The sequence below is a fragment of the Struthio camelus genome, chromosome 14, assembly GCF_040807025.1.
Source record: "Struthio camelus isolate bStrCam1 chromosome 14, bStrCam1.hap1, whole genome shotgun sequence".
NCBI classification, from domain to species: Eukaryota; Metazoa; Chordata; class Aves; order Struthioniformes; family Struthionidae; genus Struthio; species Struthio camelus.
The window spans coordinates 133,741-150,288 of record NC_090955.1 but is presented as its reverse complement, the minus strand read 5'-3'; the positions used below and the strand labels follow the sequence as shown (position 1 = coordinate 150,288).

The following is a 16,548-nucleotide window of genomic DNA, read 5'->3' as shown; positions in this document are numbered from 1 at the left end:
CCTCGCTCTTGCAGACACAGACACTCTGGAGGTATAGGGATACAGGCAAGCAGGCCCACAAGTGGCCTCCACGTGCCTTTCGGTGTGGCTGCGGGTCCTCCACACAGCAGTGCCCAAGTGGACTTTGGGCCCAGCGGTACACAGGGAGCTCTGCAGCTCAGCAGGTGAGTGGAACTGGAGCGTGTTGAGGGCTGTTCCGGGCTGTCTGGATCCATCTGGTTCCACTCGCTGTCCCTCTGTCCAGCGCTCCATCTTTTTCTTTCTTTCCCCGTAGCTCTGTCCGATACCCCGTCCCTTTGTTTAGCTACTCAGTGCCCTGCCCAGTTCCCCATCCCTCTGGTACTCTTCGCATCCCTCTGTCAATATCTTCCTCCCTCCGACTGGCTCCCTGTCGCGCTGTCCAGCTCTCCATCATCCTTTTCCCCTCTCTGTCCCACTACCCGCCCGCTGTTCCTCTGTCCAGCTCCCCATCCCTCTGCTGCTCTTGTCTGTCTCTTTGTACCTTTCCAGCCTTCTGTCCCCCTCTCCAGCCTTCTCTTTCTCTTTCCATCCCTCTGTTCAGCTCCCCATCCATCTATTTGTCTCCCTATCCCTCTTTTCCCCTCTTCTATCTCATCTCTCTGTCTGACTTCCCCTCTCTCTTTTTTTTCTCTCCACCTTTCTGGTTGGCTCTTCATCCTTCTCACTCTCTTCCCATTGGTCTGACTGGCTCCCTTTCCCTCTCTTCCAGTCCCCGTTCCTCTGTCTGGTTCTCCACCCTTCTCTTTTGCTTCCCGTCCCTCTGTCTGCTTCCCCTTCCCTCCTTTCCTCTCTTTATTCTTCTGTCCACTTCTACATCCCTCTTTTTCTCTCTTCTGCTCCCTGGTCCTCTGTCCAGCCCTCCACCTGTCTGGCCCTCTGTCCTCTTTTTCTCTTCCTTTGTCCAGGGCCCTGACCCTGGGGCTAGGTCTCTATCCTTCTCTTTCTTTTTCCATCTGTCAGCCAAGCTCTCTATCCCTCTTTTCTTCTGTTCTGCTCCCTGTCCCTCTGTCCAGCTGAAGGTTCATCATTCCTTTGTGTTTTGTCTGGTGTGGAAGGTGTCAAGAGGCAATTGGTGCTCGGCAGAGACGATCAGTAGCAACCAGAGGGTCCCATCAATCTGCCTGGTTCAGGTCATGTCAGATACCCCTGCAGTGACTCTATGTGCAGAGGCATGGGGCTGCGGATGTGCAGTGGGGGAGCACTAATGGGCCAAAGATGCTGTGGAGGATGTGGTAGACATTAGCATGTGGTAGAGATTAGCAGAGGCTCCGAGTACTCGGGTGTTAGGACAGGTGCAGGTAGGGCAGGGTGTGCTAGGGCAGTCTGGAGCTGCTGTTGTCCGTCTTACACGTCAGCGCAGTCTGCAGTTACTGTGTCTTGTCTGCCTGTGCGCAGACAGGGCTGCTGCGCGGTGCAGTTGGAGTCGTGATTGTGTCGCTGGCATTGAGCCCTGTTTTCTGACTTTATGCAAACTGTTGTCTTCCCTACATCAGCCTTACTCTGCTCCTCTTCCAGGAGCCTGTGCTCAGCTCTGCTTTCCAACACGCTGTCACGTCACAGGGATTTCCAGCACGGTCTGTCTAACTTGGGCCACATGCTAGGCAGCCTGAACGAGTGAAGCAAAATCCTTCTTCTGTCATTGTCCAGGCCAGAGTCAGTTTCCCATCAGCTCAGTCTCCAGAGTTTGGAGTTTTTGGAGGCCTTAGTTTTTATCCTGCCTTGGCTGGACAGTGCTTTCTGAGAGTGTCCGTCAGCGGCACAGTTTCCCTGAGGAGGACCATCTACCGAAGGCTGGAGGTGGCCGAGTGCCTGAGCGAGCCTGACTGTATGTGAGGGCTGCCGTGACATCCTTGCGATAAAACGGAGCCTGAGAGAGTGACTGGAGCAGTGTAGAGGGTCAGTCATAATTGTGGGAACAGTTACGGGCCTTGGACAAGGGAGTAGTTCTAGGAGGGCTGCGCAGTTGCCTGGCCTCTCAGTAACTGTTCTGGCTTCTTTGCAGGTGCTGAAGCATAGTCTGGCAGTCGAAGGAGCGGTGTCACAGCTGGGAGCTCTGCGGAGATCTGTGGCTGGCCATGAAGGTTGCGCTCTGACTTGCAGCGTGGACACAGCTAAGTCTTGGGGCTGCACTGTGTGTGTGCAGGGCTGGGAGGTGGAAGGTGGTTGTCCCCTAGGTGGTTGCTGGTGTCACTGGCTGTGGATGTTTGCCCATGGAACCGAGGGGACCAAAAATATTAATTGTCTGTAATGGAGTTGAATAAGCGCTTGCAATGTTTCAGGTAGGTTCAGTGGAAGTGCAGCTTACTGCAGTCCTGTGGAGCGATTCTTGCATGTGCTCACATTTGAATGGTGGCTAAGACCAAGCTTATAAACAGCAACTGTAACATGATTCTGATGCATATCTTCCTGTTCTGCTGTACTTCTAAATGAAGGGGAAACTTCTTAAGCTGTGGGCAAAACTTGCAAGCTCATGTGTACTTTGGTGTTTCTTGCTTAAAGCTGAGGGTTTGGAGTTTTTCACTTGAGGTTTATTGTTTAGTTTGTTGTTGAGGGTCTGTCACTCAGGGGCTATGGTTTATTACTTTATTTTGTGGGGTTGTCTTTATCAGTCAGGGTTTACAGTTCGCTGACTTAGCGATCAGGGCGCAGGATTTAAAATCCAACCTCATCCGTAAATTTTAAAGCAACCACTTGGGTTCCAAGATTTGCAGTTTGTCACTTAGGGTTCAGGGCTTACGCCTTACTGATAAATGACAAGGGCTGAATCCTTAGATAATAAACTGTAAGCCCCGAAGCCTAAGCAGCAGGCTGCAAACCCTTCTTTGGGGTTCCTAACCTTCCCCTGTTCCCAGTGTTCAGCTTTGCGCACTGACCTGAGGTCTGGATTTGATAAGGCGCAGGCCCATCGCACTGAGAGTGGTAATGTGACAGGTGAGGTGAGAGCTGTGAAAGTGTCTTGCAGGGCTCTAGTCTGGGGTAGGGCAGTAGTGCAGACAGGCAGGATCAGAGATCAAAGATCCTCTCACCTGTCAGAGCTGAATCCTATCCCTGAAGGAAAAAGTAGAGGGGATAGGCTGTCAGCTACTCAGACGCCTGCCACCTCAAGGGCAGCAGCAGGAGCTGACCCTTCCCCAAAGGACCGACGAACGCTGGTGCAGAGATGACTCTTCAGGTGTCACAGGGTAAGGAGAAGCATGCTGGCACTGAGCTCCATGGCAAACTCCCTCCCAGGTGTTGCTTCTGTGCAGTAAAACAATAAACAGTTGCTTTACTCTTTGCGCTCGTGTCTGTGGTTTCTGCTGTCGCTTTGCCTGAAGATGATGCCCAGGGGAGGAGGTTACACATTGTGTCTGGGATTGGGAGCTGGTCCCCACATCCTTTGTACTTGGGGGTCCCTGCGGTTCCCAGGGACCCCAGTGCTGTTCACAGGGCTCAGGGTAACTTCCCTTGTATTGCCTCGACCCTTGGGGCTCTTGGTGGAGTTTTCCATTATCCTGGGGGCAGCCAGGGCCCCCCCCAGGGCCATGTGAAGTCCCCAGACTGCCCTCAGATTTGCTTTCAGCACTCCGCAATGTCCCTCATGTGTCGGTGGCGGGGGCCTGTGTGCCTGGTGCTGGGAGACAGTTTTCCTGGGGAAAGGGGGAGCCTGCAGGCACCTTGCCGTCAGCTGCATTGAGCCCTGTGACATGCCTTGTGGCCCCTTTAGTGTGCACAAAGGCCCTTCACTTGAATTTTGGTTTGCCCAAGAGCCCTGCATTTGCCCTTTGGTGGTCCTCAGGACAGCTCAATTCACGTTTTGGGTTGCTGGCAAGCCCTCTGTGTGCTTTTCCGCGTGCCCTGGGGCCCGATGTTTGTTTTGCAGCACACTGCAAAGTTCCTTGTCCAGGGATCCAGGACAAGGATCCCTGGAAAGATCCAGAGGATCTTTATCCCCTGTCCCAGAGTTTTCTGGGTGATTTTTGGTGTGCCCCAGGGTCCTGCCTTTGCCTTTTGGTGCCCCCAGAGTCACTCTGTTTGCTCTATCATCACCTGGTAATTTTTTTTTTTTAACTTCTATTGCACCCAGAGGTCTCGATTTGTTCTCTTGTCCCCTGAATACTCCCTTTTCCTCTCTGTACAGCCCAGGGCTCTCCCTTCAGCTTTTAGCGAGCACCTCTCAGGCGCTGGGGTGCCTCTGCTGCCCTGGCAGCCCCAGCTGTCCCTGATGGGGCTGAGGGTAATTCCCTTCCCCTGGTTCCTGAGGGCTGCAGCTGGGGGCCCTGGGGCTGGAACAAGCCCCAGGTGGGGCTGGGGGCCACGGCAGGCATGTGCCGGGGCTGGGGCCGCAGTCGGGAGGAAGCTCGTGCAGGGGCCGGTCTGGGACAACGGAGCTGCCTCTGAGCACCGCCCGCCGGGACCGGCGCTGCGGCCGCACCGCGGAGGAGGTGAGCGGGGCCGGGGGGTGCGCGCGTCCCGGCAGACGGGAGCATCTCGGGCCAGCGGAAACTGCGCCGGGGATGGCGGTGCACCAGGGCGGTGGGGAAGAGCGGAGCACCGGGGCCACGGGGAGTGGTCAGGAAGGGGGTGCGCCAGGGCTGGGGGAGAGGTAGGAGGGGGGCCAGGGCTGTGATGGGGCGAGGAGCGGAGAGAAAAGGGGGGCGCCAGGGCGAGGGTGGAACGAGGAAGGGGTTGCGCCGGGGCTGGAGGAGGAAGGAAAAGGGGCGTCGGGGCTGCAGTGGTGTGGGGGGAGGGAGGACGGGGGGGCGTCGGGGCTGGCGGGGTTGGTTTATTGCGCGGTCGGAGTGGCGCGAGGGGTCCTGGGTCAGACCGGGACCGTGTCGGGGGGGGCGGGGGAAGGAGAGATCCCAGAGGAAGGCCTGGGAGAGTCGCAGTGGGGGCAGGGGCAGTGTCGGAGCTGACCCGGGGCCGGTCCGGCGGCGTCGGGGGAATCTCGGGCCGGGGTTGGGGATCGCGGGGCCGCGCTCCGGGCTCGGCGGCGTCCGGGTGTCAGGGGGCGGGAGGGTGGTTGGGACGGGAAGGAAGTGAAGGAACCGAGGGTCAAGCTTCACAGAGCGCTGAGGACCGCGGCATGCCGGGAGCAGTAGTCTTCCGGCACGGGGCTTCCGGGCGGCCATGTTGTTTCGCGGGCCATGCCGGGAGCAGTAGTCTTCCGGCATGGGGCTTCCGGGCGGCCATGTTGTTTTGCGGGCCATGCCGGGAGGAGTAGTCTTCCGGCACGGGGCTTCCGGGCGGCCATGTTGGTTCGCCGTGCATGCCGGGAGGAGTAGTCTTCCGGCACGGGGCTTCCGGGCGGCCATGTTGGTTCGCTCTGCATACTGGGAGGAGTAGTCTTCCGGTACGGGGCTTCCGGGAGGCCATGTTGCTTTGCGCGGTGTGCCGGGAGCAGTAGTCTTCCGGCACGGGACTTCCGGGAGGCCATGTTGTTTCGCTCTGCCTGCCGGGAGTAGTAAACTTCCGGCACTGAGCTTCCGGGAGGCCATTTTGTTTCGCTCTGCCTGCCGGGAGCAGTCGTCTTCCGGCAAGGGGCTTCCGGGCGGCCATGTTGTTTCACTCTGCATGCTGGGAGTAGTAAACTTCCGGCACTGAGCTTCCGGGCGGCCATGTTGCTTCGCTCTGCATGCCGGGAGGAGTAGTCTTCCAGCAGTAGCTTTCCCGGCGGCCATTTTAATCTGCAGGGCATGCTGGCAGGTGTTACCTTCCCCTGCTGGGCTTTTGGGAGACCATCTTGTGTCTCTCGAGGTGGCAGGAGGTGCAGCTGTCAGCGGGTTTCCCACCCGCTGGCCACGTTGTGTTCTGTGGCATACCAGGAGCTGTAGTTCCAGGTGTCTGTGCCTTCTCAGCCCTGCAGCATTGGCCCAGTGTCTCTGTTCCTCACTGGACATTTGCTGCTCCCAGGAGAGTGTCCATGGGTCACCGAGGCAGTGGAATTTCCCTGTCTTTCCCTGGTACAGGGCAGGAAGTATTTTCCATCTCTGGTGTGCCCAGACAGGGTTCTTCCCCAGGGCCTGGGGATGTCCCTATTGTCCCTGGGGAGGGCAGGGAGAGTGTGAGGGGCCGTGGGGGCTCCTGATAGTCATAGCTTTGTTCAGGCTTAGGGCCAGGTAGGCAGCAACAACTAGGAGGAGTGGTGGCGCTGGGAGGGAATGGTGCAAAGCTGTCCTGTTTTGCAGCACAAGGAAACGCAACCAGCACTGTGGCTGTCCGAGGACCCTAAAAGAGCCGGAGAGACCCTGGAACAGCCGCAGGCACCCACAGCAGCCCCAGGGACTGTGTCACTGCCTCCCAAGGTCACTGTGTTCAGCTACCTTTAACTGGGTGGAAAGAGCCTCCAGGAGCCCTGGGCACAGCTGCAGAGGATCCCCAGTTGCCTCTACATATTTTCTTTACAAACATGGGATCTCTTGGATGCCTTGCTGCTGCTTCTGTGTTGCTCAGTGCCTAGGTGTGCTATGTTCGCATCCACCCTCTGTGCTGCCCTCTGCTCTGTTAGAGCTGTTGGCCGGATCAAAAGGGGTGTGCGGCTAAGAGCTAGGCCAGGGGGTCTCAGCTGCCTGGTATAGGACAAATAGGAGGGGGAATGGGCAACAGGACATAAAAGTACATGTGGATGAGAAACAGGTGCTTTAGAGGACTAAGATGCAGGGGCAACTGACAGGAGTAGAAGTAGCAGGGGAAAAGGGTGATGAGGAAGATGTGTTGTTAGAGGCAGTACAGCGGAGAAGAGAGGGGGAAAAATGCTCCTATGATGAAATAAGAACTGTCCTGAAGAGATTTGCTTTTTGCCCTTCAGGTTATGACTCTACATGACTTCCTGAGAACTGTTCTGAGCACATGGTGTTGTAGGTCAAGACTGCCTGGGCAGTGATCCTCAAGTTGTCTGCCAAGACTACGCAACAGCTGACAGCTGCCTGCGGAATGAAAGCAAAGGCCTGCTTCTCAGAGGTAAGAGGCAGGGTCCAAGTGGAAGGATTATGGCAGGTGAGTTAATGTCCCAGAACCTTCAGTTTTCTGCCTCATCACCCCAGGACTCACCCGTTTGCTCCCTAGTTCCTTCAGGACCTATCCATTTGCCTTCAGGTGTGCTCCAAGACACTCCATTTGTTCTCCTGTCCCCTCGGAAGTCTTTGCTGCTTTCTAGTTCCTGCATGATTACTCTGCCATTTAGTGTCTGTGGGTCTTCTGGTAGCATCAAGACTCCTATGTTTGTTCTTTTGTCCTATTAAGTCCCCTCTCTCTTTCTTCTGGGTCCCTCAAAACCCCTCCATTTGCCATTAGTGCATCCCAGAGCCTTTGTTTTTCCCTGTAGTCCTCTCAGGATGCCTCTGTTTGCCCTCTGAGCCCCTTAGGGCCCACCTCACTGTCTCTTAGTCCCATCAGCAGCCCTCTGATTGCCACACACTCCCCTCAGGAACCTTTGTTTGCCTTGAGGGCACTCCAGAACCCTGGGCGCTCATGGCACCCTTTCAGTGTGCCCTGAAGCCCTCCTTTTCTATTCCTTGCACCACAGAGTCCTCTCTATGCCCTATCCCTATGACCGTTCTGTGTGCCCTCTATCCCATCAGGTCCCCTTTCCTTCCAGTCCCCTCAAGACTCCTCCATCTTCCTTTCTTTTACCTCAGAGCTCTCTGTGTTCTCTAGTCTGATCAAAATCAATCCATGTGGCATGTAGCCTCAAAACTGCTGGCCTTCATTGTGTTCCAGCATTGCCTAAATGCCCCCAAATCCCACCTGAGCTCCTCCTTGGGAGTTCTGTTTCTCTCAGATCCCTTTCTGTTCTCCTTCTTTGCCTCTTAGTGCATACTATAGCCCTCCATTTCCTTGCAGCCTGCCTTATGCCTTCTCAATTATCTTCTACTCCCTTCAGAACCCCCATGTTTGTTCTTCAAAGCACCCCAGAACCCTGTGTTCTCCTGTCGTGCTCCAGGGCCGTTTGCAACCTAGTCCCATCAGAACCAGTCCTTTTCCATTTTGGTGCACCCCAGTGCCCACTGTGTGCTGTCTCTTCCCCTCAGGACCCCGGCATCTAATCCCCACAGAATGCCTCCTTTGGCCCTTGGGCTCCCTAACAACCCCTTCCTGAGCCCTTGATTTGAACTGGAGACATCCTTCTGACATGCCATCCTAGAACCCAATGAATGCCCTCTAATCTTCTCAAGACTCTTCCATTTTCTAATCTAGTTACCTCAAAACTGCTCCCAAAGCCTTCACTGTGCCCTAGAGGCCTCTCTTTGATGTCTAGTCCCCCTAGGCCTGCTCCAATCCTCTCAGAAGCCCTCCATTGTGCACCAGAGGCTCTCTTGGGTGTGTAGAGTCCTTAGGAGCCCTCTAGTACCCTCAGAACCCCTCCTGAGGCCTTTGTAGTGCCCCAGAGCCCTCTTGGGGTCCAGTAGCTCTCTTAGGACCTAATTCCTTCAGTACCCCTCTTTTGGCCTGCGTTGTGCAGGAGCCCTCTGTTAGCCTTCTAGCTCTCAGGGGACCACTCCAGTCCCATCAGAACCCCTCCTTTTGCCTTCATTGTGCCCCCTTGCTTTTTTTTTTTTTTTTTTTCTTTCTAGCCCACTTACAACTTCCCTAGTCTACTCTAGGTGTCTCTTTTGGCCAAAATTGTGTCCCAGAGCCCTCTTTTAGCCCTCCAGATCCCTTAGGACCTCTCTTTTCCCCCTCAGGATCCTTTAGGACCTTTGTTCCCAGAGGCTTCCTTTGATCATATAACCCCCTTATGACCCTTCTAGTGAACTCGGTACCCATCTTTTGGCCTTTCCTGTGCCCCAGAGAGCTCTATTGACCCTCTAGACCCACTAGAACCTTTCCAGTCGCCCCTGAACCCCTCTAGAGGCCTTTATTATGCCACAGAGCTGTCTTTTGGCCCTCCTGACCCCTGAGTCTTTTTTTGGCAATGTTAGACCCCTGAGAATCCCTCTAGTGCACTCTGAATGACTCTTCCAAACTTCTTTCTGCCCCAGAACAGTCAGGCCCTTTGGACCCCTTAGGACCCCTGTAGTCCCCTTGGAACTGCCCTGTAGGATTTCGTTGTACCCCAGAGTTCTGTGTTAACCCTCTGGAGCCCTTAGCACCCCTCTAGGCTGCCCTACTCTCCACTTTGGCCTTGAATTTTGACCCACAGACCTCTGTTGGCCCTCTAGTCCCTTCAGAAACCTTCCAGAGGCATTTGTTACTCAGAACCAGTCCTCGGATGCTTGTTGTGCTCCAGAGCTGTCTTCTGGCCCTCCAGCACCTACAGGAGCCCGTTTATCTGCTCAGAACCCCTCCTCAGGTCTTCCTTGTTCCCTAGAGTCATTTTTCAGGGACATGGAGGCCCAAGCGGTCCTCTAGTGCGCTCTAGCCTACTCTTCCAACATTCTGTCAGCCCTAAAGCTGTATCTTGGCTCCTCAGGCCCCTTAGCACCACTCCAGGGCACTCTGGACCACTCTTTGTGTCTTCCTTGCTGCCCAGAGCTGTCTGCCAGCCCTCCGCTGGCAAATAGTTCCTTTGGCTAGGAACTGTCTAGTTGCCTCTGAAGCCCTCCTGAGGTCACCCTTGTTCCCCAGGTTTTAATTTGTTGGCCATCGGGTCTCCTCAGCATCCCTCTAGTGTGTTCTGGGCTACTCTTTTGGCCTGTCTTCTTCCCCGAGGCTGTATGTTGGCCCTCGAGACCCCTTAGGCCCCCTGGAGTCAACTCACAAACCCTCTGGAGCCCTGGGTTGGCCCTCCAGCCCCCTCAGCAGCCCTCTCTTCTGCTCTGGAGCCCCCTTTAGGCCACCTTCTTCTCACCACAGACATCTGCTGGCCCCCATAAACCCCTTGAAGGCCCCCTCCAGTGTGCTATGGCCTACTCTTGCCGCCTCCTTTGGGCCCCAGAGGTGTCTTTTGGACGTCCAGCCCCTTTAGCCCCCCTCTAGTCCCATCAGAAGCCCTGGGGAGACCTTGGTTTGTCCTGGAGCCCCGCTGTGGCCCTCCGGCCCTCCTAGCAGCCATCTAGTATACTCGGGACGACTCTTGAACCGAACGCTGTGCCCCAGAGTCCTCTTTAGGCCCTCTGGACCCCTTGGGACTGTTCTTGTTCCCCAGAGGCCGCCATGGAGGTCCTCCTTCTTCCTTCCCCAGAGTTGTCTTTTGGCTAGGCACATGCCTGGAGGGCCCCCTCTGGTGCCCTCGGGACTACTCTGGCAGGTTTCCCTGTGCCCCAGAGCTGGATCTTGGCTCCCTAGGCCCCTTTGCACCGCTCTAGAGCACTCCGCACCACTCTCTGGCTCCTCCTTGCTAGCCAGAGCTGTCTCTTGCTTGTGCTGAGCCCTCAGGAACGGTCTAGGTGGCCCAGACCCCCTCCTGAGCTCCTCCTCCTTCCCCAGAGTCTCTTTGTGGCCATGCAGAGCCCTTAGAAGCCCTCTCGTGACTTCTGAACTACAATTGCAGTACTCGTTGTGCCCCAGAGCTGTTTTTTGGCCCCCCAGATCCCTTAGGCACTGTCTAGGTGGCCCTGATCCCCTCCTGAGCTCCTCTTCCTTCCCCAAAGTGGTCTTTTAGCTAGGCACACGCCTTGAGGGCCCCCTCTGCTGCCCTCGGGACTACTTTGGCAGGTTTCCCTGTGCCCCAGAGCTGTCTTCGGGCCCCCCACAGCTCTTAGCACTGCTGTCTCCACCTCAGAGCCCCTGGGCAGACTTTTGGGGTGCCCCAGAGCACTCTTTTGGCCCTCCGGACCCCTTAGGCACTGTCTAGGTGGCCCAGACCCCCTCCTCAGCTCCTCCTCCTTCCCTAGAGTGGGGTTTTGGGTCATGTAAACCCTTGAGGGCCCCCTCTGGTGCCCTCGGGACTACTCTGGCAGGTTTCCCTCTGCCCCAGAGCTGTCTTCGGGCCCCCCACAGCTCTTAGCACTGCTCTCTCCACCTCAGAGCCCCTGGGGAGACCACAGCACTGTTTTAGCCCTCCGGACCCCTTAGGCACTGTCTAGGTGGCCCAGACGCCGTCCTCAGCTCCTCCTCCTTCCCCAGAGTTGTCTTTTGGCTAGGCACACGCCTTGAGGGCCCCCTCTGGTGCCCTCGGCACTACTCTGGCAGGTGTCCCTGTGCCCCAGAGCTGGATCTTGGCTCCCTAGGCCCCTTCGCACTGCTCTAGAGGGCTCCGCACCACTCTTTGGCTCTTCCTTGCTGCCCAGAGCTGTCCCTTGCTCGTGTCGAGCCCTCAGGAAAGGTCTAGGTGGCCCAGACCCCCTCCAGAGGTCTTCCTTTTCCCCCAGAGTCTCCTTTTGTCCTGGCACACGCCTTGAGGGTCCCCTCTGGTGCCCTCGGGACTACTCTGGCAGGTTTCCCTGTGCCCCAGAGCTGTCTTCGGCCCCCCCACAGCTCTTAGCACTGCTCTCTCCACCTCAGAGCCCCTGGGGAGACCTTTGGGGTGCCCCAGAGCTGTCTTTTGCCTCTCCAGACCCCTTAGACACTGTCTAGGTGGCCCAGACCCCTTCCTCAGCTCCTCCTCCTTCCCTAGAGTGGGGTTTTGGGTCATGTAAACCCTTGAGGGACCCCTCTGGTGCCCTCGGGACTACTCTGGCAGGTTTCCCTCTGCCCCAGAGCTGTCTTCGGGCCCCCCACAGCTCTTAGCACTGCTCTCTCCACCTCAGAGCCCCTGGGGAGACCTTTGGGGTGCCCCAGAGCTGTCTTTTGGCTCTCCAGACCCCTTAGGCACTGTCTAGGTGGCCCAGACCCCTTCCTCAGCTCCTCCCCCTTCCCTAGAGTGGGGTTTTGGGCCATGTAAACCCTTGAGGGCCCCCTCTGGGGCCCTCAGCACTACTCTGGCAGGTTTCCCTGTGCCCAGAGCTGGATCTTGGCTCCCTAGGCCCCTTCGCACTGCTCTAGAGTACTCCACAGCACTCTCTGGCTCTTCCTTGCTAGCCAGAGCTGGCTCTTGCTCGTGCTGAGTCCTCAGGAACGGTCTAGGTGGCCCAGACCCCCTCCTGAGCTCCTCCTCCTTCCCCAGAGTCTCTTTGTGGCCATGCAGAGCCCTTAGAAGCCCTCTCGTGACTTCTGAACTACAATTGCAGTACTCGTTGTGCCCCAGAGCTGTTTTTTGGCCCCCCAGATCCCTTAGGCACTGTCTAGGTGGCCCTGATCCCCTCCTGAGCTCCTCCTCCTTCCCCAGAGTGGTCTTTTAGCTAGGCACACGCCTTGAGGGCCCCCTCTGCTGCCCTCGGGACTACTTTGGCAGGTTTCCCTGTGCCCCAGAGCTGTCTTCGGGCCCCCCACAGCTCTTAGCACTGCTGTCTCCACCTCAGAGCCCCTGGGCAGACTTTTGGGGTGCCCCAGAGCACTCTTTTGGCCCTCCGGACCCCTTAGGCACTGTCTAGGTGGCCCAGACCCCCTCCTCAGCTCCTCCTCCTTCCCTAGAGTGGGGTTTTGGGTCATGTAAACCCTTGAGGGCCCCCTCTGGTGCCCTCGGGACTACTCTGGCAGGTTTCCCTCTGCCCCAGAGCTGTCTTCGGCCCCCCCACAGCTCTTAGCACTGCTCTCTCCACCTCAGAGCCCCTGGGCAGACTTTTGGGGTGCCCCACAGCACTCTTTTGGCCCTCCGGACCCCTCAGGAACGGTCTAGGTGGCCCAGACCCCCTCCTCAGCTCCTCCTCCTTCCCTAGAGTGGGGTTTTGGGTCATGTAAACCCTTGAGGGCCCCCTCTGGTGCCCTTGGGACTACTCTGGCAGGTTTCCCTCTGCCCCAGAGCTGTGTAGGTGCCCCCCACAGCTCTTAGCACTGCTCTATCCACCTCAGAGCCCCTGGGGAGACCACAGCACTGTTTTAGCCCTCCGGACCCCTTAGGCACTGTCTAGGTGGCCCAGACGCCGTCCTCAGCTCCTCCTCCTTCCCCAGAGTTGTCTTTTGGCTAGGCACACACCTTGAGGGCCCCCTCTGGTGCCCTCGGCACTACTCTGGCAGGTGTCCCTGTGCCCCAGAGCTGTCTTCGGCCCCCCCACAGCTCTTAGCACTGCTCTCTCCACCTCAGAGCCCCTGGGGAGACCTTTGGGGTGCCCCAGAGCTGTCTTTTGCCTCTCCAGACCCCTTAGACACTGTCTAGGTGGCCCAGACCCCTTCCTCAGCTCCTCCTCCTTCCCTAGAGTGGGGTTTTGGGTCATGTAAACCCTTGAGGGACCCCTCTGGTGCCCTCGGGACTACTCTGGCAGGTTTCCCTCTGCCCCAGAGCTGTCTTCGGGCCCCCCACAGCTCTTAGCACTGCTCTCTCCACCTCAGAGCCCCTGGGGAGACCTTTGGGGTGCCCCAGAGCTGTCTTTTGGCTCTCCAGACCCCTTAGGCACTGTCTAGGTGGCCCAGACCCCTTCCTCAGCTCCTCCCCCTTCCCTAGAGTGGGGTTTTGGGCCATGTAAACCCTTAAGGGCCCCCTCTGGGGCCCTCAGCACTACTCTGGCAGGTTTCCCTGTGCCCCAGAGCTGGATCTTGGCTCCCTAGGCCCCTTCGCACTGCTCTAGAGTACTCCACAGCACTCTTTGGCTCTTCCTTCCTAGCCAGAGATGTCTCTTGCTCGTACTGAGCCCTTAGGCACTGTCTAGGTGGCCCAGACCCCCTCCTGAGCTCCTCCTCCTTCCCCAGAGTCTCTTTGTGGCCATGCAGAGCCCTTAGAAGCCCTCTCGTGACTTCTGAACTACAATTGCAGTACTCGTTGTGCCCCAGAGCTGTTTTTTGGCCCCCCAGATCCCTTAGGCACTGTCTAGGTGGCCCTGATCCCCTCCTGAGCTCCTCCTCCTTCCCCAGAGTGGTCTTTTAGCTAGGCACACGCCTTGAGGGCCCCCTCTGCTGCCCTCGGGACTACTTTGGCAGGTTTCCCTGTGCCCCAGAGCTGTGTTGGGGCCCCCCAGAACTCTTAGCACTGCTGTCTCCACCTCAGAGCCCCTGGGCAGACTTTTGGGGTGCCCCAGAGCACTCTTTTGGCCCTCCGGACCCCTTAGGCACTGTCTAGGTGGCCCAGACCCCTTCCTCAGCTCCTCCTCCTTCCCCAGAGTTGCCTTTTGGCTAGGCACACACCTTGAGGGCCCCCTCTGGTGCCCTCGGGACTACTCTGGCAGGTTTCCCTGTGCCCCAGAGCTGGATCTTGGCTCCCTAGGCCCCTTCACACTGATCTAGAGCACTCCGCAGCACTCTTTGGCTCTTCCTTCCTAGCCAGAGATGTCTCTTGCTCGTACTGAGCCCTCAGGCAAGGTCTAGGTGGCCCAGACCCCCTCCTGAGCTCCTCCTCCTTCCCCAGAGTCTCTTTGTGGCCATGCAGAGCCCTTAGAAGCCCTCTCGTGACTTCTGAACTACAATTGCAGTACTCGTTGTGTCCCAGAGCTGTTTTTTGGCCCCCCAGATCCCTTAGGCACTGTCTAGGTGGCCCAGAGCCCCTCCTAAGCTCCTCTTCCTTCCCCAGAGTGGTCTTTTGGCTAGGCACACGCCTTGAGGGCCCCCTCTGGTGCCCTCGGCACTACTCTGGCAGGTTTCCCTGTGCCCCAGAGCTGGATCTTGGCTCCCTAGGCCCCTTTGCACCGCTCTAGAGCGCTCCGCACCACTCTCTGGCTCTTCCTTGCTGCCCAGAGCTGTCCCTTGCTCGTGCTGAGCCCTCAGGCAAGGTCTAGGTGGCCCAGACCCCCTCCAGAGGTCTTCCTTCTCCCCCAGAGTTGCCTTTTGGCTACGCACACGCCTTGAGGGCCCCCTCTGGTGTCCTCGGGACTACTCTGGCAGGTTTCCCTGTGCCCCAGAGCTGTCTTCGGCCCCCCCACAGCTCTTAGCACTGCTCTCTCCACCTCAGAGCCCCTGCGGAGACCTTTGGGGTGCCCCAGAGCAGTCTTTTGGCCCCCCAGACCCCTTAGGCACTGTCTAGGTGGCCCAGACCCCTCCTCAGCTCCTCCCCCTTCCCCAGAATGGGGTTTTGGGCCATGTAAACCCTTGAGGGCCCCCTCTGGGGCCCTCGGGACTACTCTGGCAGGTTTCCCTGTGCCCCAGAGCTGGATCTTGGCTCCCTAGGCCCCTTCGCACTGCTCTAGAGTACTCCACACCACTCTCTGGCTCTTCCTTGCTAGCCAGAGCTGGCTCTTGCTCGTGCTGAGTCCTCAGGAACGGTCTAGGTGGCCCAGACCCCCTCCTGAGCTCCTCCTCCTTCCCCAGAGTCTCTTTGTGGCCATGCAGAGCCCTTAGAAGCCCTCTCGTGACTTCTGAACTACAATTGCAGTACTCATTGTGTCCCAGAGCTGTTTTTTGGCCCCCCAGATCCCTTAGGCACTGTCTAGGTGGCCCAGATCCCCTCCTGAGCTCCTCCTCCTTCCCCAGAGTTGTCTTTTAGCTAGGCACACGCCTTGAGGGCCCCCTCTGGTGCCCTCGGCACTACTCTGGCAGGTGTCCCTGTGCCCCAGAGCTGGATCTTGGCTCCCTAGGCCCCTTCGCACTGCTCTAGAGGGCTCCGCACCACTCTTTGGCTCTTCCTTGCTGCCCAGAGCTGTCCCTTGCTCGTGTCGAGCCCTCAGGAAAGGTCTAGGTGGCCCAGACCCCCTCCAGAGGTCTTCCTTTTCCCCCAGAGTCTCCTTTTGTCCTGGCACACGCCTTGAGGGTCCCCTCTGGTGCCCTCGGGACTACTCTGGCAGGTTTCCCTGTGCCCCAGAGCTGTCTTCGGCCCCCCCACAGCTCTTAGCACTGCTCTCTCCACCTCAGAGCCCCTGGGGAGACCTTTGGGGTGCCCCAGAGCTGTCTTTTGCCTCTCCAGACCCCTTAGACACTGTCTAGGTGGCCCAGACCCCTTCCTCAGCTCCTCCTCCTTCCCTAGAGTGGGGTTTTGGGTCATGTAAACCCTTGAGGGACCCCTCTGGTGCCCTCGGGACTACTCTGGCAGGTTTCCCTCTGCCCCAGAGCTGTCTTCGGGCCCCCCACAGCTCTTAGCACTGCTCTCTCCACCTCAGAGCCCCTGGGGAGACCTTTGGCGTGCCCCAGAGCTGTCTTTTGGCTCTCCAGACCCCTTAGGCACTGTCTAGGTGGCCCAGACCCCTTCCTCAGCTCCTCCCCCTTCCCTAGAGTGGGGTTTTGGGCCATGTAAACCCTTGAGGGCCCCCTCTGGGGCCCTCAGCACTACTCTGGCAGGTTTCCCTGTGCCCAGAGCTGGATCTTGGCTCCCTAGGCCCCTTCGCACTGCTCTAGAGTACTCCACAGCACTCTCTGGCTCTTCCTTGCTAGCCAGAGCTGGCTCTTGCTCGTGCTGAGTCCTCAGGAACGGTCTAGGTGGCCCAGACCCCCTCCTGAGCTCCTCCTCCTTCCCCAGAGTCTCTTTGTGGCCATGCAGAGCCCTTAGAAGCCCTCTCGTGACTTCTGAACTACAATTGCAGTACTCGTTGTGCCCCAGAGCTGTTTTTTGGCCCCCCAGATCCCTTAGGCACTGTCTAGGTGGCCCTGATCCCCTCCTGAGCTCCTCCTCCTTCCCCAGAGTGGTCTTTTAGCTAGGCACACGCCTTGAGGGCCCCCTCTGCTGCCCTCGGGACTACTTTGGCAGGTTTCCCTGTGCCCCAGAGCTGT

At 57.9% G+C, this 16,548-nt stretch overlaps 1 long non-coding RNA gene across 1 annotated transcript; it reads right to left on the bottom strand.

Annotated features, from left to right (window-relative positions):
* Positions 1-710: 710 nt before the first annotated feature.
* LOC138061018 (uncharacterized) lies at positions 711-5,025 on the bottom strand. Its single transcript, XR_011134590.1, has 2 exons — positions 4,921-5,025; positions 711-3,261 (listed from the first exon to the last, which is right to left on the bottom strand). It is a non-coding gene; the product is annotated as an uncharacterized lncRNA (long non-coding RNA).
* Positions 5,026-16,548: the final 11,523 nt, after the last annotated feature.